Here is a 25,025-nt window from a genome sequence, read left to right as displayed (position 1 = left end):
TCAGATGGCTCGATTTAGAGATATGGCAAACTAGGAGCTGCCTTGGACACCATCAGGTTGTTCTATTAGATCTACTTTGGTGCGCTCTGATGCTTCAGTTTCCAGTAGATGAGGTTGACACTCCACACTTGGGCCGAACAGAGAGAGTGGTTCTAGGGGATGCTGTGGAGACGTGGATGCAGTGAGCCTACGGTCGGCTCGGCATAGAGGTGCTACTACTTGCTCTCATGCAGGTTTGAGAGAGCATGGCTCAGGTGGTTGTTGTGGAGGTGCCAACACAGTGTCTCTGTCTCGTCGTCCTACTGGAGTTGCATTACCCATGGGATTTGTCACACTTGTGGGGACGTCTACTCCAGTTATTCTAGCTTTTTCTTAGCTGTCCGCAAGTGGCACCTCTATGGGTGCTACTCCAAGAGATAATACCCCCGTAGATACATTAGATGTACAGGGGTCTCTTGGATATGCCCAGGAGCATGGTCGCAAATGGGAGATGACACATCTTAGGCATACCTCAGAGGGGTATGGATACCTTGTAGATGATATGACAGGAACCCAATATCCCTTGTACTGACAATCGTGTTTCTAACAGTTATATTTTGTTTTCTTTGTAGCACTCCATTACAAATGGCGATCCCACAGGCTTAGAGACTCGATATGCAAAGAGACACGGTCTCACCGCATTGATTGACTAATTGCATGGACGCAGCGGCCCAGTAAGTCACTCATCTTTCTTGTCCATAGTTACTAATTTTAATTAGTAACTATAATAATGCATTTTAATTAATTAAAATGCATTATTGTATGGTGGACTGATGTGTAGTTGTTTCTTTTTTTGTAGAGTCCGTTTGATGCTCCTTTGCAGAGTGGGACGATGAGCTTTCAGATGGCGAGGATTTATAGCTCGCCCTTGGATCTGAGGAGCGCACATCCTCTTCTTTTTTGGTCATGTGATGTAGGCATTTTCTATGCACTATGTTATTATCATCCTTTGTATCTTGCCATGATTGTACCATTGCTTTCATTACGCGATCTTATTTATTTTATGTTTCAGTTTTTTGGATTCAAGCACACTTTTTCTTCATTTTGACAAGCATTGTACACTTTACTGTAACTCTTTTGTATGGCCCAAATAAAGCACATGGTGCTACTTGTGGCAGGGGAGCTAGCTACCCTGCCACAGATTTTTTTTCCCCCTGTAACCGTCGCTATTAGCGTCACAAATTTGCTGCACATGTCGCTATTAGCGTCACAATTAGTGTCGCAAATCATCACTATATGTGTCACTATTTGTGTCATCATCAGTTATAGTGACGATAATAGCGACTATTCTATGGCGTTGCTTATACTAACGTTTTTTGCGATGACGAGGGAAAATTTTATTATCAACATTTTCGTCACTTTGAACGTCAGTATGACGCCTGTATTTTGTAGAGAAGGTCATTTGAAAGTTATCGAGGTTCCCAATAACATGAACCATAAGTCTCAAACTTAAACACTCAAGCAATTTCTTGCTTCTTAATCCAAAGAGATCTCTCTTTCTCTGTCATGAAAGAAAATCCTTAGACATGGCAAATCCTAACAATTTTAATGGACAATAAAATACCAAAGGTCTTGTTCCTATAATCAAGTTTAAAAAGAAAGCATTATATGCTTCCTTGAGAATCACGTTGAAAACATGGTGTCTAAGCTTGTACAATAGGACTGGACCCTATATACCCTTCAAGAAACCTAACCGTCATGAAGTATCAAACATCCATATATAATAAATAGTACAAAAATCCAAGGGTTTTGAGCACCTTTTCTAATTGTTGATAGTTGTTTTACAAGGCTTCAAGTAAAAATTCTAGATTTCTCTATAGCCTAATGCAACAATTCCTTTTTCTCTAAGTTTGTAGATAAGGTCTTGTATTACAAGGGATGGAGAAAATACCAATGAGATTTAAGATGTAAATTTGTGTAAAATAATTTGACAATGTGAAGTCCCACCATGAAAATATGTGTCAGAGAAAGCTTCAATGCGAGTATGTCGGTAGGTAAATAGTATTATTCTTTGTATTACAATATGTATATAGGTATAGGTAAAGCTTCGAAAGCTAGTTTTAGCTTACATACAAAAACATAAGAATTACCCTTGCTAAAACCATTTGATTTCCTTATTCTTGATTCCAAATTTCCCTCTACAATGTCTTCTACATTAAAAAACGAAAGGTCTTGCATATCAACAAAAATATCACAATGCTTATATAAACATATAAGCTTACTAAACACAAGAAACATATGAGCTCAAATATTTCAACAATATAAGTAAGCTAGAGCCAAATTACACTAGAACTAAGAGTGTTCTCCCATACATTCATGCATGGGGAGTCCACCTTATAGAATATGTAAGATACCACGTGGGTTCAAAAGAAAGGGTATACTTATTATGTTGACTTATGATTTTTTTAAAACATAAGGGGTTTATAAATGTGCTCAATGTAAATTCACATTATGGATCTTTTTATTCGAAAAGTTTTAGAGGTACAATTGGCAGGGTAGGGGGGGAATGTGTCATGAGAGGAGGTGTGGGGTGGGCAAGGGGGATGGGGATAGGTGGGGAAAAAAGGAGGGAAGGGAGTCAATACTGAGACTTGGTTCTCTCTATGTGTGTGTGTATGTGTGTCCTTGATTGGTAATGAAGAAATTGGCATAGCCTACTAGATTCTATATTAAAAAATGAAAGGGATAAACCCAAATGTTCTTGATCTAATCATTCTCCCTATCTATTATGCCCTCCCTAGTGAGATGCAAATTGAAGTTTTTGGTCAGCTCCTCCAAGAATAAGTGGCAGTAGCCCCATCAACATTCCTAAAGCCTCTTTAACAATTGATGGTTTTTATAATGTAGTTGACCTAGGGTTTGCAAAATAGAATGTCTATAATCCCAAGCTTGGTTTAGACTCCCTCTTCATTACATCCATTCCTCAAGCATTTGCAAAACAATGTGAAGGAAGAGTTGGTCATATTGGATTGGGCAAATGTTAGCAGCTCTACATAGAAAGTGCATATGGAAATGAGATGCTACCAGCATATGTCCTAAAGAATCAACCTTAGTATGCCAACTTTACAGATGAAGGATATGGGCATTAATGATTTAGTATAACTTATTCTATATATTATTTAGAGGTTTGCCTTGGGGATCCCAAACTAACTAGATGGCTCCCAAGCCTATGTGACACAAGGAGGAGAAGTTTGATATTCAAGAAATAAAGAGGACTTTTTCTTAAAGAGTGATTTTGGTTATCTTTACTCTCTCTCTCTCTCTCTCTCTCTCCCCTTTTCTTTTTAAATTTACCATTGGTCAATTGAATACATGCACATATACACTCTCTTTTTTAATTAAAAAACACATAGATACTCTCTCTCTCCCCTTAAATTTAATGTAGGTAAACACACACACACACACACACACACACACACATATTTAATTGAGAGACACACACATAATCTCTCTTTCTTTCTTTTTTTAAAAACATTCAAAATAGGATATGATCATGGAAAGTCAAAAGGTGTCAAGTCTTTGAAAAATTGTATGTGGCTCTCTCTCCTCTCTCTCTCTCTCTCCATGAAATGATTTGATATTTTAAAGCATGAACATGTGCATGCAATGTGTAAATACTCTAAAAGCATTCCCAAATGCATATTACACTTTTAAGAAAGAGTTGAATTATTTAATGAATTAAACATATGGAATGAGAGAACAATTTAAATTGTTGAATATGTTTCTATAATATATACATGCTCTAAAACCACACACAAATGCACATAGAATATTAAAATACATAAACAATACATGCATATGCATATAAACGTGTGCATACAAATACATGTAAACATCTACAAGCGAGAGAGAGAGAGAGAGAGAGAGAGAGAGCCATGGCATCGTTCCATCTTCCCCTCCGTTGCTAATTGCTCTCATGTGCAGGATCAATAGCAACAAGAAGAAGAAGCGGGGCTGCTGTTCATCCTTCGTGCAGGATCAATAGCAACAAGAAGAAGAAGAGGAGTCGCTGTTCATCCTTCCTTGGGTTCAGCTGTCAATTTTCCATTTTCTTCTTCATTGCAGTGGGGACATAGCCGCACCAGTAGCAGTAACAGCAACCGTAGCAGCAATGGCGGCGGCCATAGCAGCTCCTCAGACTCGACCTCTGGATGGCTTTCTTTCCCCGTCTACCTCCTCTTCGTCGGAGCATCATTTGCTCTCTGGCTCAACCATGCCATTGTGTTCTCTAAAAAAGCGCATGATCGGTCCAGGTGTGAGTTTTGCAAGCGTTTTAGCATTCCACTAATGAGGAATGCATATTGGGATCAGGGGGAAATTCCAGCCGGAGTGCTTTCTTGTGTATGCATTCGAATTTCCCAGACCTGTTAAGGAAGACCTTATATATGTTGGGATCGGTGAAAAGTCCTAGTTGGTGGACTACTTGCTTTGTGTATGTATCCGAATATGCCGGACCTGTGAAGGAAGACCTTGCTTGCCTTTGTTCCCATTGGGATAATTTGGCAAACACTTCCTGAATTCCGAAAGGTGATGTCCAAATTATGGGTTCAACGCCGCTTGCTGCACGCATCACTTGGTTGGACATCACATAGTGTGTTTGTGCAAGTCTAGGCTCTTGCCCACTAGATCACTTGGTAAGTCCTCCTTGGTTAGGGTGATTGAGGAAGAGGATCCACGTGTAGTCCATACTAAGATCAAGTTCTGTTGGCCATTTGTCTGGCAACCTTTATCCTATTTGCACTCGAAGATTAAGTTTTGTTGATTAAGCACACTACATGGAGAAAAGGAGAAGAAAAAGAAGGGAAGCAAGAAAATGGAGAGGGGAAACCTCCTTCAAGCACTCTCTCGCTCTCTCAACCTCTCTCACAAAGCTATGGGAAGTAGCAGGGGGAAGAAGAAAAACTAGGGAAGCAAAGGCTCTCAAATTTGCACACACAAGAATGAGAGGTTCTTTGCTAATATTAAGAGAGGAGGTCCCTCCCTTGTGGGTGTTTAGACGCATGTGTAATATCTCAATTAAAAGAAAGAATTCCAGAATCAAAATGAGAATTCTTGGATCAAAATGAGAATATAGGACCATTATCTTCTTCTATTTTTTCAATGTTTCATATCATGGAGCTATTTGAACTGAATCAAACTAAATTTCTTGTAAACAAGACTAAGCAGTGAGAATTATAGGCTAATAGGTTTTGGGTTATACTATTTTCTAGATAGCACAAGGCACATGCTTATGGTGCAAAAGACTGTCATTATGGGCTCACTCTATATCTATGCATAATTACAGGGGATAAGATTTATCCCATGTGTAGATTTGTGCATTGCTAGCTTCACTGCTTGAAGAACTCAAGGCTACCTATGGTGTAAGTAAAATTGTTGTGTTGCTTAAGCATCTCCCATTAGGAAAAAAATGAACTCACAAATGGGCCCTTAAAAATAATATAGTTTAAGATGTAGGCCTTTTGGATTGTCCAATAGGAAGACTAGATGTTGACATCGATGGAGGGTGAATCTTCTCTCTCCAAATCTTGGGTTTTTAATTAAAAAAAGGGGTAGTGAGGGACTAAAAAAAAGGGAGAATGAATTATACACAAAATTTGAGTTTATCTCACCTCGTATTTCCCCCCCTTTTTTTGAGAATTTTCAATTTTGGTTTTTTTTCTTCTCATGAAATCAATTTGACCCAAAAGCTGAGCAACAGACCACTTTCCCTCTCTTCGTTATACTCGTGAATTTTCATCTCCATTGAAGCTCCCTGCTGAGAGTAAATAGGATTTTGATTGTTTCGGTTACCTCTGCACTTTCTTCTCTATGTAGCTCCAGATTTTGGGCAAAACACATGTACCCATCTCTCTTTGCATTTTCTCTTGTTTGCTATTTTTTCAATAGGTTTTGATGTCATTTCTTACTGTTATTGTTGTTTTATTGTAGAGGTTGTTTTGGGCAGGAGGCAGAGGTGCTCATCTCTCTCTGTCTCTGTCTCTGTCTCTGTCTCTATCTCTCTCTGTCTCTCTCTCTCTCTCTCTCTGTCTCTCTCTCTCTCCTTTCTTTCCCCCTCTCTCTATGTGTTGTTTCTCTTTTATGTTGTGTTTTCAATAGAATTTGATGTTGGTTTTAATTGTTGTTTTCTTGCAAAGTTTATTTGAAGCAAGAGACAAAGGTGTTAATCTCTCTCTCTCTCTGTTTGTTTTTTTTGTTGATATCTTTTTAATACAACATGATGTTAGTTCTAACCCTTATTGTTGTTTTATTGCAGAGATTATTTTGGGTGACATTGCATAAGTGCTCATCTCTCTCTCCATCTCTCTTTCTCTCTCTGTGTTTCCTCTTTTCTACTATTTTTTAGTATACCTTCATGTAAATACTAACTCTTGCTATTGTCTTTTACAGAGATCAATTTGGGCAAGATTGGATAGGTGCTCATTTCTTTCTCTCTCCCGCGTACTCACACACACTCTCTTTCTTCCTCTCTACATTATCCTTATTCTACTATCTTTACAATAGTGTTTGATGCTAGTTCGAACTTAAGGATCAATTATTGTTGCAGCACTTAACACAAGGTAGAGTAGAGATTCTATAGCTCAATTTATGGACAAATCTGCCATATTTTGTGGTGCAAAAATTTATTCATTTAATTAGTGACTTTCATGTTTGATGGGATTGATGTTTTCTTATGTCCATCATTTGCAATGGGTTTTGATTAGCAACTATTCAATCTTATCTTCAGCAAATCAGCTTATAGGTAAATTGGCCCTATTTTGTATTGTTTCTATTCATGCATTTATCTAGATATTTTTGTTAAAAGAGATTCAGGCAAGTATTTTTATTAAAAGGGATTCATGAGGTATTTTTTTGTACATGCAGGTATTGTACAAGGTTTAGGTGAAGCACATAATTCTCGATAAACTATTTTGATGTGGTAAGTGATTCCTTTTTGCTGGATGATATGGATTTGCTGGAAGTCGATGGTTCAAAAATCCTTTGCTTTATTGGTTCTATGTGTCCATTTGGATCTCCATGCCAATTGGCAATGATCCATGAGACTCTTGTATCATATCATTCATATAACGCATAATATGTTGAGTCTTAGAATATCTCAGGTGCCAATCCAATGTGCCTATTAAGATTTGCATGCTATGTGGCTGCTATCCTTGTAACAACCACTCTATAATACCAACATTTCAATGTATTGAGTCAAATTAGACTCCTATTCCTTATAATAGAATTTATTTTGGCAAAATTCTTTGAGTATTCTTGTGATATTCTTTTCATTATATTTCATGTAAGTGGTATGATTAAAGCGATGCCTTGAAATTGAATCTATACTTTGTGTCAATGTACATATCTACATACGTTTCGATATCGATGTTTGTGTCTGTTTACAAAAGTGTAAACATCTCTTAATGCCATGTTGATTTTTATGGCATATTGGTGATTACTAGATAGACTTAAAATACTTATTATTTAGGGTCTAATACATACTTCTTTACATCTAATGCATAGGTTATAATGCCATAGAGAAGAACAAGCATTCTCTTGATAGAAGTACGTAACAAAAAAGATGAATAAGGGAATTGGATAAGTGATACGTTGTTACATGAGCAGTGATCAAGAGCAAAGCCTCACTCACAACCTGATAACGAGACGTTAAGGAGTGTCGGTTGGGACACTTGACTTTGTCGAATGCACAACACAACTTGAACAATTCAAATATTCGATAATACACCACAAGCCACACATAAAAACAAAACAAAAAACAATACGTCTTATAGCTCAAAAAAATTTAAAACCCGTATGTGGGTAGAGCATCACATAACCACACAATGACAATACCAATAATTCGACAACAAACCAAGTGAAATATATTCTCGTACCTTAACAACCTTGAGCTGGCACTCGACACCACAAAGTCCAGGTTCTTCAACTTCGAAATTAGCATGTCAAGAGTATCCTCTCGCATGCGACCCTCCTCTCACATCTCTCTTAAGATGGCAAGAAGACTCCAAGGGGAAGGCCCCTAGCTCTCCACTCTCTTCCCCTTTTATAGTTTTTTACAGTCTCACTTACGTTGAATATGCTTTTGCTTTCCCAAAAAGCCTTACGCTTTTTAAGCTTTAGGCATTTCTTCACTTTAAGCTTTTCTCAAAAACTTTAAAAAGCCTTGTAGCTTTTTAACATGCTAGTGTGCCACCCTGCAATGCCACCTAAAATTCTAATTTTTGCTTGCTTTTTAAATTGTCACCTTGGTGCACAGATCAGACGCTGTATGCACGCGTACTGAGCGTCAGAAGGTCCCCAAGAACAAAAGAACTCTACTTTTTACACAAAAACCAATGAAGAAAGCTTGCACGACATGAACAAGAGACCAATTGGGTGCAATCTCCCCCCATGCCTTATGTGAACGCTCCACAAAGCATGTATTTTATATTTTATTCATCTTCAAGCTCAAGAAATAGCCCAATTTACAAAATAGCATGCTTTAGCTTTTGTGTTTGCTTTTATGCCAGTAAAGAATTAACCAGTCACTAAACAGGGTAGCCCACTGCTATGGGCTATTATATGGGCTGTTATGGGCTGAAATAACCAGTTACGAAACAGGGCAGCCCATTGTTATGGTCCATTTTTATGAGCAAACAAGAGATTTATGTGGTTGTAATGGAAGGAAATGTCCTCTTTTCATCAGGACTTTGATCATTAATGATTGGAAGTGCTTCTTCATGAGTTTATGCACTCATTTTGAGCTTGATTATGGGCTGGAATTTTCTGTTTTAAAACAGGGCTGAAGCTAAAATTATGCTTCTTCAATTCATTTCATATATCTTTGGCCCAAATCTTGAATGTATTTGAATCTATCAACAAAATACTTGTTCCAAAGGGTTGAAAACCATCTATGTACTTGAAATAAATGCCGTTAGATCTTGCATTTGATATTCATAATTGAATTGAGAATCTGAAAATATCCTTTATGATATGATGTATGTATCCAGAGGCATTTGATGTAATCAAGATAGACTTATTTCTTCCGATCGTGTTTGCTAAGTATATAGTGAAAAAGCTTGAATTCTTCTTCTGTACCTAAATTATTTCTAAATCCCGGATCTTATTATAACCCAATCTATCTCCACTTCCTGAACCCTGAATCTTAAACTCCTCTTCTGCACTAAAGCCCCGGTGGTAGGCCTTCAACCCGTAACATGACCACAGTGGTGAACCCGACGTGAAGGTCCGCTGCGGAAGAAGAAGTCCAATGGGAGAATCATCAAGTTCGGGAGGAGATGCCTTACAACAGTTGGTTCGTCTAATGCAAGAAAGCCAACAACAGCAGTTGCAATTTCAGCAGCAGTTGCAATTGCAACAACAACGGAGACAAGAAGAAGAGCGGATTGATGCTGCTGCCATTAAAGCCTTAGAAGCAATTGGACAAGAGCTCAAGCAATTTAATGGGCAAAATGTATCCTCTTTTATCCGCCTTTATACTGACAAGATGGTCTTCTTTGGAGTCCCTCAACATGCCTGGAGCCGTTATTTTGCCTGCCTGGCTGTGCATGGTCTCCAGGACCGAATTCATGATCTTTTCCAAAAAGATACAAGATGGAGTGTGTTCAAGAAGGCTCTTCGAGAAGAATTTTTCCTTGAAGATTCTAGCCTTATGACAAAGAAAGTCTTCACCGAAATGAAATTGTTAAAGCATGTAAAACTAATGCAAAATCTAAAGTGTGGACGCAGGCCTTGGAACGCATGGAGCAAGGCAAGGCAACCAAAGATGATTTAACCACTGCCAGTCAATGTATTCGAGGGAGAACCGGTTGGTCCGAGCCTGTGGATTCATTTTCAGCTTTTGCTCGGTTAGCTGAAATTAATAATCAAGAAGCCATGATAGAAGAAAAGAGAAGAAGATGTTGCCGGTCCTTCTTTTTCAGGACCGGCTAAACGCATAACAAGAAGTAAAGCAGACCAACAGAAGGCTGCTGAAAATCCGCCGCCACCAGAATTTGACATGGGAGATGCCCCTCAAGCAAAGAAGACAGAAGGAAAAAGAAAAAGCAAACATCCCAGTTACAAGTTGCAGTCTGACATAGAGACCGCAACGGATCTTAAACAGATCCTAGAAGAAAGGATTCTTGGAAGTAGAATTGAATTTACATTAGGTGAAATTCTCGGTATTGCAAAACGAGGATTTCATGATGTAATAATTGATGTAATTAAACGAAAAAGACAATATGTTGGTGAGGATTTTGAAGGTATATGGGCTGTTATGGGCTGAAATAACCAGTCATAAACAGGGCAGCCCACTGTTATGGTCCATTTTTATGAGCAAATAAGAGATTTATGTGGTTGTAATGGAAGGAAATGTCCTCTTTTCATCAGGACTTTGATCATTAATGATTGGAAGTGCTTCTTCATGAGTTTATGCACTCATTTTGAGCTTGATTATGGGCTGGAATTTTCTATTTTAAAACAGGGCTGAAGCTAAAATTATGCTTATTCAATTCATTTCATGTATCTTTGGCCCAAATCTTGAATGTATTTGAATCTATCAACAAAATACTTGTTCCAAAGGGTTGAAAACCATCTATGTACTTGAAATAAATGCCGTCAGATCTTGCATTTGATATTCATAATTGAATTGAGAATCTGAAAATATCATTTATGATATGATGTATGTATCCAGAGGCATTTGATGTAATCAAGATAGACTTATTTCTTCCGATCATGTTTGCTAAGTACATAGTGAAAAAGCTTGAATTCTTCTTCCGTACCTAAATCATTTCTAAATCCTTGATCTTATTATATCCCAATCTGTCTCCACTTCCTGAACCTTGAATCTTAAACTCCTCTTCTGCACTAAAGCCTCAGTGGTAGACGTTCAACCTTTAACACGACGACAGTGGTGAATCCGACGTGAAGGTCCGCTGTGGAAGAAGAAGTCCAATGGGAGAATCATCAAGTTCGGGAGGAGATGCCTTACAACAGTTGGTTCGTCTAATGCAAGAAAGCCAACAACAACAGTTGCAATTTCAGCAGCAGTTGCAATTGCAACAACAACGGAGACAATAAGAAGAGCGGATTGATGCTGCTGCCTTTAAAGCCTTAGAAGCAATTGGACAATAATTCATTTCATGTATATTTGGCCCAAATCTTGAATGTATTTGAATCTATCAACAAAATACTTGTTCCAAAGGGTTGAAAACCATCTATGTACTTGAAATAAATGTTGTTAGATCTTGCATTTGATATTCATAATTGAATTGAGAATCTGAAAATATCATTTATGATATGATGTATGTATCCAGAGGCATTTGATGTAATCAAGATAGACTTATTTCTTCCGATCATGTTTGCTAAGTACATAGTGAAAAATCTTGAATTCTTCTTCCGTACCTAAATCATTTCTAACTCCCGGATTTTATTATACCCCAATCTATCTCCACTTCCTGAACCTTGAATCTTAAACTCCTCTTCTGCACTAAAGCCCCGGTGGTAGACCTTCAACCCTTAACACGACCACAGTGGTAAACCCGACGTGAAGGTCTGCTGCGGAAGAAGAAGTCCAATGGGAGAATCATCAAGTTCGGGAGGAGATGGTGAGAACCATGAGCGAAAGTTAGCTATTCACTACTGTGGGGAAATGCAAGAGTAGGGTGTGAAACTAAATGCTATAATATTCGTTTGTCTCCTTGCCGCATGCGGTCATATGATCATGGTCCTAAAAGGTCATGAGTATTTTGAGATGATGAGAGAGAAACATGGGATTGAACCATCCTTGGATCACTATGCTTGTATGGTTGATCTTCTCGCATGATCAGGAGACATTTATTAGGTAGAGAGGTTTTTGTGATAAGGCACATGAAATGATGATATATAGTGATGTGTTGTTTGGGCTTTTAAAAGGGTTGGTTAGTCAGCAACCTGACTTGTATCTAATTATTACATCAGCAACACTAGATGCTAAAAAGTTGGATTGTACATGACCCGAGATAGTAATACAGTATATGATAGATGATACCCTCTTAAAAGAGACACTTGTTGATGAAAATATTTCATCTTATTCTATGATCATGATTGATGAGGCACATGAAAAGATGATACATAATGATGTGTTGTTTGCACTATTGAAAGGGTCGGTTCATTGGTGACCTGACTTGTGTCTGATTGTTACATTAGCAACACTTGATGCTGAGAAGTTTTTAGGTTATTTTTTCAACTTCAACATATTCATCCGGGTAAGATGTCTTTTGTGGAGATATTGTATACAAACCAATGTGAGAGTAACTATTTGGATGCTATCTTAATCACAATCATGCAGATCCTTTTTATTGAACCAAAGAGAGATATATTATTATTCTTAACTGGTTAGGAAGAAATTGATGCATCATGCTAGATTCTATATGAAAGGATGAAGGGGTTGGTGAGCCCAAACATTCCATATGTTGATGATCTCATTATTACAGGTACACTTAAGAAGGAGATTACTGAAGTCATGCATGGGTTACATAAAGAGTTTAATATAAAGGACCTTAGTTTGTTGGGATGCTTCTTGGGTATTGAGGTTATTGACACACCTCATGGTATATGGCTGATACAAAGGCAATATGCATTGGAGATGTTGGAAAAATATGGCATGACAAGATGCAAACCGGTTGATACACCATTGGATCAAAATGTTAAGTTGATGGATGATGGATCTTATGTTGAGGATGCCACTATGTTCAGAAAGATGGTTGGTAGTCTTATCTAATTGACCATTACAAGACCAGACTTGAGTTATGTTGTTGGACTGATAAGTCAGTTTATGCAGAAACCATGCAAATCACATTTGGATGTAGTGAGAAGAGTTCTTAGGTATGTGAAGAAGATAGCTGGATTTGGCTTGTTTTATGAAAAAGGAATCAAGACTACATTGTTTGGATACTCAGGTGCAGACTAGGTAGGTAGCTCTATAGATAGAAGATCTACTAGTGGCTATGCATTCTCATTTAGATCAGCCATGGTAAGTTGGAGCAGTAAGAAGCAACCTATAGTTGCTCTATCAAGCACTGAAGCAGAGTATAGAGGCATTGCATTGGCAGCATGTGAGTAGACATGACTAAGATTGATCTTATATAACATGGCTATAAAGATTGATGATGGAGTCATTATATATTGTGACAATGTTAGCATCATTATGTTGGCAAAGAACCCAGTCTACCATGCAAGGACAAAACACATAGAAGTGCACTATCATTTCATTAAAGAAAAAGTCATTGATGGAGAGATTGACTTGGTCTATGTGAAAACAAATGACCAAGTTGTTGATATCTTTACCAAAGCATTAGATAAAGATGAGTTTGAGAACATCAAGAGTGCACTTGGAGTCTTATGTGTGCAAGCTCATTTTGAGCTTCAGGGGGAGTGTTGATAAATACGAAATGTCCTAAGCCATACCCTATGGATGTATGTATCTAAAATAGAAGCATATGTAAAGTTCTATCTTTGGAGGATACCACTTGTTGTAGTAGACTATGAGAATGGAAGAAGAATAATGCAAGAGAAGATAACGTGTAGCTCCTAACCTCTGATTTGCTCCATCTCTCAGACCCCTCCACTTCAGTTTATCACAGGCTACTACAAAGTCAAGAATATGGACATCTATCTTTGTCCATTAGTCAATGAGCTTAAGATTTTGTGGAAGGAGGGGGTCGCCGTGGAAGATATGAGTGAATGCAATGGTCGACAGTCCGCCAATATATGAGCCATTCTCATGTGGACCATGCATGACTTTCCAAGATTCAGGGAGTGCTCAAGTAAGTAGGCTTTCGTTTTCATTGTTCATATCTATCATATCTCGTTGAAGTTTGTATTCACATGATAGAGGTGTTGGGACTGGTCTGGCTACCTTAGCTTATCATGCATGTCCATTGTGTGGACCACAATTAGACTCCCGAAGGTCACAAACCATGAAGAAGATGGTATATCAAGGACACGTTGCTTTCTTGCCAAAGGTTCATGAACTGAGGGAAGGTTTTCTTAGACAATCTCCATAATGAATGAATACCCAAAGCTGGTACGAGTTGAAAATGGTCCATACGTAGTTGCATCCAAATGGAATCCGATGGTTCTCAATTTTCTATGAGTTACCATATTGGATCCACTTAAGATCAACCACTTGTTGGATCCCATGCATATTTTCAAGAATGTGGGCAGCTTACTATGGAATCACATCATAGGAAAGAGAGACACTACAGGGGCATGAATGGATTTGAAGGAGTAGGTAAGATGGAAGTGCTTTTGCCCACCAGTCAAGTGCTGATGGTCACTTGCAACTACCTCCTGCTCCTTGGGTTTTGTCCACTAAAGAAGAGCACATTGTGAAGAAAATTATCAAGTTTATCCGCACTCTGATAGGTATAATGCATTCTCTCAAATCTACTTTTTCTAAAGATGGCCAATCCCATGATTGATATAAGATATGTCAAGTTTAGTGCTACAAATGGATTGTAAGTGGCCTGTATATTTTTCTATTTGGATGCCTAACTCTGTGTTTGTAATGCTTCTTCATTTGTGGCAATTTATACTATTGATCACGATCGTAGGATGCCTCTCTCCAAAAATACGCAGGGCAATTTATAGGTTGTCAAATTTAGTGCAATGGATCTCATAGAAGGAGATCAAGACATCCTCTATTGAATCCGCACGGCCGGGAGCAATGGAGATGGTTTGTATCTTTGATAAGTATGTGTCCACAAGCATGCTAACAATACAAACCCGCCTCCTAGTGCATCTTATAAATGAAGTGGAGATTGCGGGACCTATCCATACGCAATGGATGTTCTTCTTGGAGCGCTTCATGAAAACCTTGAAAGGCTTTTGCGACAATGAGCTCGGCTAGAAGGTAGTATAGCTAAAGGTTGGTTGATATCTGGGGAAGCTGTTCGATGAGGTCCACTTGGATTTCTCGAAATAGATTATGATAAAAGATAGATGGATTTACGTAACATGTTTGTCTTGCCGGCCCATTGTGAACAGATGCATGAACTCATGCTTTTTAAAATTTTATTATGATATGGTGTATGTCACAAATATTAAATCTCTTTTATATGTGATTTTAAACATGTACTTTTCTATCCAAACCCCCGACAACCTCAATGCTGGTATGTTGTACCCTCAGCTCCTCGAATTGCAAGAGTATATGATGAAAGTAATGTTCCCAACATAGACGAGGACAATATAAAAATAAAGGGGTTGATATTACAAGGGATGGAGGTTGCCCAAATCTTGGAGCATGTAGAGAGGAGGAAAAATCGGGTAATGATGATGGAAAGACAGGAGGCCAAGAATTCTTTGGGAATGAGGTGGACTCATCTTTTTGTGGTGACCTTTCTATCAACCTTCCAGTGTATGCTGAGTTGTATCAGGAGATTGACATGGGACCATAGGCTATGTCATACTTGTAGCATCCACCTACTCAATTTGTTGATGAATCGCTTATAAGAGTACTCTAAAATATGCATTTTAAGTAATACCATAGATTTCAAAGTTATATATTACCGTGCTTTGCTTGAATCTTTATATTGATTATGCTAACATCAATTTTTGTCTATGTAGGTGACCTTTGTGGATATTTGGACAACATGATGAGTCAAGGGATGAGTGACGAGGAGCTGCAAGAGATCTTCACGCGTATGTCTCCAGATCAAATGGCTCGATTTAGAGATATAGTGGATCAAGATCTATCTTGGACACCATTAGGCCATTCCATTAGATCTACTAAGGCATGCTCTGATGCTTTGATTTCTAGTAGACGAGATCAACGCTCCAGACTTGGGCCAGGCAGAGGGAGTGGTTCTAGAAGATGTTGTGGAGACGTGGATGCGGTGATCCCACAGTTGGCTTGAGATACAGGTGCTACTCCTCACTCTCCTACAGGTTCGAGAGAGGGTGGCTTAAGTGGTTGGTGTGGAGGTACCCACGTAGTGTCTTCGTCTTGTCATTCTGTTGGAGTTGCATCACCTGTGGAGACGTCTACTCCAGTCACTCCAGCTTCTGCTTAGCTGTTTGCAGGAGGCACCCCTATGGGTGCTACTCCGAGAGATACCACCCCCATGGGTACACTAGATGTATAGGGGTCTCCTGGATATGCCCAAGAGCACAATTGCAGGTGGGAGAGGACACATCTTACACATACCCTAGAAGGATATGGATACCTTGTAAATGATAGAACATAAGCCACCATCATGAGTGATGAGGAGAGGAGGGTGATGGCTTGTATAAGAGAGTTATGCCATAAGTTTTTCGGCACAACGTCTTGGATCATTGGAAGAATATACCATAGGGGAGCGAGGGCTACATAGTAGCATCCTTACATGAGGCGTTTCCAGTACCCACCGCAGCAGATAGGTTTTCCATAGGCTAGACGATGGAGTGCATGAGTGCGTACATGTCACACAGACAATCGGACGCACGCAAGGCACTTAAGAGTGGGGCCTCAAAGCCCGAGTGGCTAGACGCAGATGACTAGCGCCAACTCAGGGAGGAGGTTACATATTCTCCAAGATATTGGAGACAACAACGCGAGGGAGCGAGGGCACAACTGGAGGCAAGAGTGGTCCATCATCTTGGGCGTGGCGGCCACAAGACTTATATGGAGGACTCTGTAAGTTTTTATTATGTTCTTTTCGCTTATTTTTTTGCAATATCGCTTTATTGACAATCGTATTTCTAACAGTTGTATTTTGTTTTCTTTGTAGTACTCCATTACAAACCACGATCCCACCAACCTAGAGACTTGATATGTAGAGAGACATAGTCTCACTGCATTAATCGATACATTGTATGCACATGTTGTATGCACATAGCGGCCTTGTAAGTCACTCATCTTTCTTGATCGTAGTTACTATTTTTAATTAAAATTCATTATTATATGGTGGACTGATATGTAGTTGTTTCTTTTTTTGCTACAGAGTCCGTTCAATGCTCCTTTGTGCCGGGAGAAGCCTTTGAATGGTGAGGATCTATAGCTCGCACTTGGATTCGTGGAGTGCACATCCTCTTCTTTTTTGGTCCTATGATTTATGTAGGCATTTTCTATACATTATGTTATTATCATCCTTTGTATCTTGCCATGATTCCATGAGCACTTTCATTAAGCAATCTTGTATTTATTTTATGTATCAGTCTTGTGGATTCAAGTACACTTTGCCTTCATTTTGACGACCATTGTATACTTTACATGTAATCCATTTATAGAATGTAAATACAACATATAGTGCTACATGTGATGCCTTACCACAATTTTTTTTTCTCTCTAATCGTCGCTATTACCATCGCAAATTTACAACACGTGTCCCTATTGGCGTCGCAATTTGCATTGCAAACCGTCGTTATATGCGTCGTTATTGGCGTCACGATGCAGATAGTGACACTAATAGCAACATCAATAGTGACAATTCTATGGAGATGCTAATACCGATGTGTTTAGCAATGACAGGGGTAATTTTTTTTGTGAACATTTTCTTCGCTTTAAACATTGGTATGAGGCCTATATCTTTTAGTGAATGTACTTCTATAAGTGAATAAAATTTAGAATACATGTCTATCAATGTGTTACCGACAAGAATTTCTTTCTCCATTCATGTTTTGAGTATCCCTACAAAAAAAATATGGTCTTTCTCTATTGCTCCCAAGCTGGCACATGCTTTCAAGGTGCAAGTGTATGCAATTTCTCCAGGAGACACCTTATCCAAGTACATCTTCTAAAAGAAGTTGAGTGCTTCCTCATCAAGCCCATGTTCTACTACATAGGAAACTATAAACTAGAAACCACTGACATCAATTGTCCTTTTAGCACTAAGTTGTGCTTGCCTTCAATCTTCTATGGAAAAATCATATCTTCAACTGCCTGTTAAAAAGCCCTAGATACTGATATAGCCATGCTATGATGGCTTTTGAAGGGTATTTCTCCTTTGCTCAAAGAAAAAATAGAAACAAAGCTTGAGCAACACATTATTAACATTGTCAATGCATGCCCCCCAAAGACCCTCACAGCTTTAGAAGAGTCTTCATTTTGCACTTGTTGAAAATGTCTTGAAGACTCTAAGCTTTCATATTTTCCACCTCCATGCTCATGATGAGAATGGCCTAGCACCTCCGAAGATAAGAGCTAGAACCTGAGATGATCTCAGTAGTCAAGAGAGAGCCTCGAAAAACTTGTGCATTAGAGCATAAGACAACAATGCCTTCTTGGCAGGTGGAAGAAGCACATCTTTGTGTGGTTAGCTAGAGCTAAATCAAAAGAGAAAATGGAAGGGGTAAAGAAGAACAGAGAGGGACTACTGTAAGGACAAGGGGAAGAGAACAAGAGGAAATAAACAAAGGAATCAAAAATGGTGAATCCCCCTCTCACAAGGCACCAAATGACTTGGCATTGGCATAGGCTTTAAGGAGGGCAATGAATGTATGGTTGTTAGGTTGGAAATGGTCCTCTTACATTTGGTTGTAGAGGTGGAATGCACGCTACAACCAAAGATGAGAGCGGTGTCGCGGTGCGTAGGGTTGAAGGTCACCATAGGGGTTTGGTAAGAGAAGAATGTATGGGGGTTCAAGAGCTTCTACCCTGAAGATGGTAGAGATAAGAGAAGGGTTGAAGGTTTCGAGCCAAGTTCTTGAAGATAAGAGACAGTAGGGTGAAGGTAGATTTAGGGAGAGGAGTAGACAAAAGAGAAGGGGTTCAAAGAGATTGAAGATGTAGAAGAATACTCCCAAAAAGAATTAGAAAATATAGAAGAATACTAATAGAGATGAAGCCTGTCAGTTTCTTTCAGCATTATGAGAAAATATAAATCTAATAGACAAAAACGTGTACAAAATAATACCTTCCTCTATGCTGCTCAGATCACCAATCTGATGCTTACGTTGGCTCCGAAAGGGAGATTAAATTCCAAGACACCTGGCCAAAATTCAGTCAGATCACTCCTTCATCTCCCACTTCGGAGTTTTGTTTACTGCCTGAAACAGCGATCGCACGTCGCGCGATTTCGTCAATCTCTCTTTTTACATAAAATCCTCTCAAATTAGCTGAAAGCTACATGCTTTCTTTTACATGTCATCCTAATCTAGAAGTTATCTATAGTTTTTATGGATTTTTACAAGAGATAATATCTAGAAAATCAAAATTTGACTAAAAACTTGTCCAAAAAAAATCTAATATTTTGAACCATGGACACTAATACTAATGCCTAAAGTGGCATTGTCTCCCTAAATCTAAAAGGAAGCCACACTCTAGATTTTTTTACACAATGTGCATGTAGTAGTGGCACAACAGCGGTCCATGAGTAGAGGTTGCAATGAGGGAGCCAGTTGGTCCATTAAGTCAGACTAGCAGCTTTCCCAAACGTATGTAAAAATATAAAGCCCCATTTCCAAACCTGGATCCAAAAGAAAGAACAATCCATACGGTGTCGAAGGGTTTCGAAAGCAATGTCGCAACTTCAGAAGTCCTTGTTAAATTTCAGGATAGAAGATCAATCAAGTGTGACATTTACAACCTTAATCAACATCAACAGCTTCAGTTTTCACAAAGGAATCAATTCTGATTTAATAACCAACTGGTTATTCAAAAATTGAAGTTCTTCACGTCCCTTCTTGCTATTTCAAAAAGAATTTCGCTGGTTGGTACTGTTTAAGAAACACCAAGATAATTTGTATACAAAAGACTGGACTCTTGATATTTCAGAGAGAAATAACAATCTTATTCAAATAGGGTAGCATTCCAATTCTGTAATCAAATTGTCTTCAAGTTGTCTATATGAGCTCCAGAATTTTACAAAAGATTCATGGTTCATATTTCAGCATCAATCTAAATAGGCATTGGGTCATTGATCTTTAGTCGATGGAGAAGTTTACAAAGAAGAGCTCAATGGATTCCTGAATGCCTAATAAACATTTGAAAGCTCATATTTTGAATTCTGCACAGCCTGAATTCTGTACACCAGGGTCTCTAAACAAACCTTTGTCATCATCAGCAAACGCACATCTTCAGCGAAAATTGACATGTCTGTCACCCTCTGTGAATGGCTTCGGAGCAAATTTCGCAAAGCTGTGTTTATGTGTAGTATCTGTATGTGACAGTTGGACGTAGTTCATAACATATATAGCTTTTATTCACAGCTATTTGCCTTCTCACAACCAATGCAGGATCTGAACTGTACATTGTGATGGAAGAGACATCCAACTGGGGTTGCACCTTCCCTGGTAAACGGATGACTATATCATACACCACATGCTCACCCCTAAGGTGACGGCCCTGGAAGCTTATTGGAATCGAGTCTCCCAGAAACAGATGTTGGAGCGAGGCGTACTGGAGGGGCCGAAGGTTCAGCAGGGGCAACAGCAACCAAAGAGTGTGTAGTTGGAAGGGCCATTAGGCGTGCACTGTCAAGAGAAGGACTCGATGGGCTTGAAAGATTAGACTATGATAAACTTGGATGAAGTATTGCAGATAAGGGCACAGTTGGGGTGCAAAAGGTGTTGGCTGGGAAAAGTTAAACTGATCAAAATTATGAGGATATGGAGGCCGTGTTCCCTGATCACGAAGATTTCTGTGAATTGCCCCCTCATCGTCTTCAGCTTCCCTTCTCCTCTGTTCCGAACGCAGAACTCGCTTTATTGGTTTTTCCTCCATTTCATTCCTCAACTGTCACTTTTAAGTCCCTTATTACCTCCATCTTCTTCGTCAATCCTCGACCTCTACTGTTGATGCATCGTCGTTGCAGCCTCTCGTCCTCGTCAGATTTATGAAGGAGAATTGAAATCAGAGTAAATCCCACTGCTCTTGACGGTAAATAGTCTAATCCTGCACACGAAACATTGCAATTTCTTCCTTGTCTTCTGTCTGTAGTATTCTTTAAAATGCACCGAATCAGGATTACAATTATGAAGCTCCTGTTTGACTTTGTATGGAGAAGACAGGATCGAATTTAGTTTTGTTTCTTCATCTTCGCTTCAAAGACTTGTCCGATCCGAGGACCTCCTCCACCTTTTTCCTGATGTCGCAAGGCACAGACATCTGGTTCTGCTGCTGCTTTTTCTCTGAGCTTGCGTGTGGTTAACCGCGGACAATAGACAAGACAACGCCCTTTCTATTGCAGCCTCTTCCGTCCTCCCGATCCCAAACATCTTCGTTCCTTCTCATTTCTCTATTTTTCCCAGTTCAGAAAAATTTCGCCATCACCAGCATAATCCCTGTTGAGCCGCAGAGTACCATCTCTCCTCCCCATATCAGCTCCTCCTCGTCCAGCGCAGTGTACCTTCGATGTTGAAAAGCACAAAGGATCCATGAAATCCCCTGCTCTCTATTGTCGATGCCTTCCTCCTCCGTCGATCCTCGAATGCTCTGTTCCTCTATCTTTCCCCAGATTAGCCTCGACTTCTTTTTCCGTCCCATATGCTTGCTTTTCCCTCCCTCTTTAGCTTTTTAAAATCCCTCATTAGCCTCCTCCTTCCGTGTTTTCTTTTTCCCCTCCATTTTTCCTCAAATTAGCTTCTCTCCCAGAACCAGAAAAGCACCCCTCCAAGGAAAAGTAGCCCCAAAGTAGCCACGGCTGTAATGCCAAAGAACCTCCATCGAAAATGTTCCCACTCGGAAGAAAACATCCCATGACCATGAAAGAGACATTTGAAATCGAAACTGCCTTCAAATCTAGTCGTTCAGGTGTTGCAATCACAATTTCAGCATTACATGAGCTTAACCCTTCAATTTGATGCAGAACAGAAGTCTGTGTGTGTAAGCATATTGAATGCATGCCAAAGGTTAGCTTTAAGAGTTTACAAACTTTTCTGATCTGTAAAGTCCGCTCAGCTGAGTACATGAGCAATAGTGCTGATGGATTTTGGCAAGCAGTGGTTCCATGCTCAAGGGCAAGCTGCACATGAGCCTCATGTTCATCTGAAAATTTACTGGTCTTCTTAAACTCCCTTGTCAATACCATTTGTATCTTCAGCATAAGCAAACAACTTGGGAAGCTCGAAAAAACCATACTCATTGCAGATCTAGAACCCATTCTCCTTCTAATTTGTTTATACCAAATATCAAATTCAATCCCAAACAGCGCTTGTCTCTTCTGTAAAATTGAACATGAACCAACTAAAAGCAAAATGTTCAAGCAAAGCAAAGCACAACGTCTATGTCTAAGTATGTACAAAGTAACAAATCTCACGCACAACTTTTGGGTGGTTTTCACACCTCGAATGTGCAGCAATACGACATCCACCCCCTCTAATCCTGCGCATCCTCCGGATGGGCCAACTACCCATGATCATTATCATCAAGATTCACAAACAAATCAATCTCTTCATTATGCATTTCCGGTGTCATATCATCTGTTTCTTCCATTGGAATTTCTTCTCGTTGCTCTTCTCTTGAAAATTCTTCCAATGCATATTCCTCATCATCTCTTTTCTTGAAAATCTTGATTCTTTTTCCAGCAATAGGCACTCTAAGTACTGTCCCATCCAATTTTGTCAGCTCATATGTTGCATTATCAAAGACATGTCTGACTATGTACGGCCCAAACCATCTTTTCACCATCTTCCGAAGTGCAGTATGCTGATTTTCAAGGCTGCTATCAAAGACCAATACCCAATCTCCCTCTTCTATTGCTCTAGGCCGCAAGCAATGCCTGTTGTCAAACCTGTCCTTATTCCTTAGTCTAGCAACCTTCAACCTGTCAATAGCTAGTTGAATATCCTCAGGTCTCCTCTCCAACTGTCGAATCCGAAGAGCTAAGAGCTCCTCTCTCGTCAAATCCTCCTGCCAAGGTAAAACTGACCAAGTCAAAGCACAAGTCTCAATCGGCATAACAGGTTTCTGACCATACATCAACTCTGCAGGCATATATCCAGTGGTAACACTATGAGTCGTACGATCAGCCCATAAAGCAAATGGTAGAAGTCTCGGCCATTCTCCAATCCGTCCTCTGCATGCTTTGGCTAATGCTTTCACTATCGGCGGATGCCCTCTTTCACTCTTTCCATTTCCCTCTGGATTATATGCTGTAGTTAGAGCCAACTTGATTCCTAGCTGAGAGAAAAACTCCCTAGCTTCATCTGCATCCAATTCACCACAATCTGCAGTGATCTTACCCACACAACCATACCTGCAGAAAATTTCCTCCAATAAGAACTTACACACTGCACTAGTGGTCTTTGTTCTCAAAGATCTGCCCTCAACATGATTGGTAAGATCCTCTCTAGCCAAAACAATGTACCTCATCTGCCATAGACCCATAGGCATGGTAATCAAATCAACTACCCACTTATAATGAATGCATAGCGGATAGGTCGGATGAAGCTCTTCTCGATGACGCACTACTGAATACATCTGGCAGTCTCTGCAAGTCTCAACAAAGTGAGAAACATCTCTATACATGCCTTTCCACCAATATTTCTCCTTGATTTTCTCATAAGTAGCCCACACTCCTCTATGACCAGCCCAAGGACTCTCATGAAACTCCCTCATCACCTGTAACTGTGTCTCTCTATCGCAGACAACCCGCAAAGGTAATCTGCCTCTTTTATTCGGATGCTTCCAAAGAAATCCGTCCTTGAGAAAATAACCATAGGCTTTCCTTCTGATCTTCTTGAACTCTTCATCTGTCCATTCATCTCTTTTGCTTAGTGTACTAAGATACCTGCCAATCTGCAACCAATCTCCAACATAGAGTTCTTCTGTGAAAGCCACAATATCATTGACATGGCAAACATGATCAACCATAGTGGCTAAAATTTCTGCATTATCCTCTTCTGCAAGTAGAATCTCCTCATCATCATATCTGGCTCTAGACAACATATCTGCCACTGGATTATCCTTCCCTACTATGTGTTTAAATTCCGGATTTAATGACTTGATATATGCAATCCATCTCAGCATAGCTATATCCGGAGTAGAGCAACTCGTGATCATACCAATCAATGGCAAGCAATCTATCTCTACCACAACTGAAGCTCCAATAAAGTACTCCTTGTCACATTTGAGAGCCGTGACAATCCCCAATAACTCCCTCTTGATTTGCGGATATCTCCTCTGTCTCTCGTTTAGGACTTTCGCCCCAAACCGAATAGCATACCTATTTCCATCTGCATCATCTTGACCCACAGCCCAACCTATGCCAATTGGACTAGTGTCAACTGTCAATACAATAGGCCTTTCACAATTATAATCCGCTTTCCTGAGAGTAGGAGCATTCTGCAATAACTTCTTCAATTTCCGCATGGCTCTAGTGTGACTCTCATCCCAATAAAATTTCTGCCCCTTTCGAAGCAGCTGATACAAACAATCTGCTATGTGTGCAAAATGAGGTATCCAAATCATATAAAACACACAAGCACCAATGAATCTCCGTACCTCTGAAGTGGTGGAACAATACTCCGTAATCTTGCCTATAGCATTCACCTTATCAGGTGAGGGTTTTCTGCCATAATATCCACACATATGTCCAACAATGACAACCTCATTCACTCCAAAAACAGATTTTTGCCCTGAAAGTGTCAAGTTCACTTCTTCTAACCTGGCCAAAATCTTCTCACATGCTGAAATATGATCAGCCACAAAGTATCTGCATCCCTGCTCATTTAGACTCTCATTCTTCTCTTCTTCTGCACACCCCTTAATGGGCACATCATCCAAAAAAGGCATAGTAAGCTGATGTATGTAATCACAAAGGACCTTATGCATGGCATTCATCATATGCGCAACAGAATTAGTGGCACCTTGAGGCAAGGTACACATCCTGACAAGCCCAATAGGAGTTCTCATGGTGGTTATGTCCCTGCTTTCCAAAGCCAGCTGAAACTGATCATATCCTGAATACAAATCACCCAAAGAATAGATGGCGTGTCCAGCAAATGCCTCTGCAAACTCATCCACAACTGGACCTATACCAACATTCCTGATAGTAACTCTGTTCACTGGCTGCATGTCCTGAATAAATCGGAGAGTACCATTTTTCTTTGGA

Source organism: Lygodium microphyllum, chromosome 2 (assembly GCF_053477565.2).
Source record: "Lygodium microphyllum isolate KBCC chromosome 2, Lygodium_microphyllum_v1.1.10, whole genome shotgun sequence".
NCBI classification, from domain to species: domain Eukaryota; kingdom Viridiplantae; phylum Streptophyta; class Polypodiopsida; order Schizaeales; family Lygodiaceae; genus Lygodium; species Lygodium microphyllum.
The sequence above is the reverse complement of the archived record's forward strand: the minus strand, read 5'-3'. Positions refer to the sequence as shown.